Below are 1,351 nucleotides of genomic sequence, written 5' to 3'. Positions count from 1 at the left end.
CGAACTGAATTGACAACTCCGTCTCGTGCTGCTAAGGCAGCCAGCGTCTGTGTGTGTTTTATCTGTTGTGTTCGACGTGCCACGTATATACTATCCTTGAGGAAATGGAAAACAAGTGAAATAATGTTTTGTGTGTGGCGATCGTGTTGATGTTGGTGTTGGTGAGAGATGACGTAGGGTCCATAGGTGAGTGTCAGGCATCAAATGATTGGTCTCATGTTAAGCGGTGACTTAAGAGAGTGAAATAGAAGGTGATGATGGCAAGGGAGTCAGGGGTAGTGTCGAGATCTTTCGGAGTAGTGCGTGAGAGATTAGAGAGTGGAGCACTTTGAAAAGGACTTGCTACATTGAGAAGTGGATAAATTAGTGGATGAGTGTGCAGATGCTTCTGCTACTTCGTGTATATCAGTACCGTGACCTTCAACACCACCGCTGTGACCATAAATTAGACAGCATTGGCACTTTATATTGGTGAGTCAGTAATACCGGTAAAAGTGAATGTGCTTTTGTATATTTTGCACAAACGTAAGCAACTGAAATTTCGTAGATAGTGAGCCACGAAAGAGTGCCAGAGATTCCTAGAAGTGCTGCTTCTTTACTTCCTACTTTCCTACTTGCATTCTAGGAGATTTGAAAGGCCTTGAACTGGTTTTTGCCAGTACTATAGAATTAACAATTTTGGATCATGATTTGAAAACTTTATGCCATTTTGCTATAAATGCAGTTGCACATGATCTTGCGACCACATATAAATCGCAACACAACGAAGGCGACTAATTAAATGAAAAAGCCTTTGCGAATGAATAATGTGCGTATCATATGACAACAGGTGGCTATGCGGAAAGTGATTGCGGAAAGAGGTGCGAATGGGTTTATAAGCTCACTTGTTCCTTTAGGCACCAAGCATCCCTAGCTTTCATTCTGACCCGGTTCTCTCTCATTTCACTTAACAACTAGTAAGCAGCGCCGAACATTTTTTGGATCACTAAAACTGCATTTACAGATTCTTTATAGGCCGTCTTCATATTTCAGCGATGAATCACACAGTAATGTGCAGATTTCGATTAGTTGCAAGATTTTTTGCAACACTTCTGATCAAATCAATGAAAGCCGTTTAATTGCACGTATATCGTATACATTATATACGCAAGGTTGCTTTTTTTGGATGTACTCTACGCAAAATAAGGAGCTTGCATTCTTGTTCCAAAATATATGGGTGCTGTTGCCCGACATTAGCAGAGGATATTCCAGCAGTGTTTGTGTTAGCTCAGCTGCATTATGGCTATAATAAGTAGGATTGCTCACCCGCATCGCAGCGTCAGCATAACGGCAGTAGCGTCGAAGGTCACTG

Source organism: Echinococcus granulosus (genome assembly GCF_000524195.1).
Source record: "Echinococcus granulosus chromosome Unknown EG_S00254, whole genome shotgun sequence".
Classification (NCBI taxonomy): Eukaryota; Metazoa; Platyhelminthes; class Cestoda; order Cyclophyllidea; family Taeniidae; genus Echinococcus; species Echinococcus granulosus.
Note: the sequence above shows the minus strand (reverse complement) of the source record.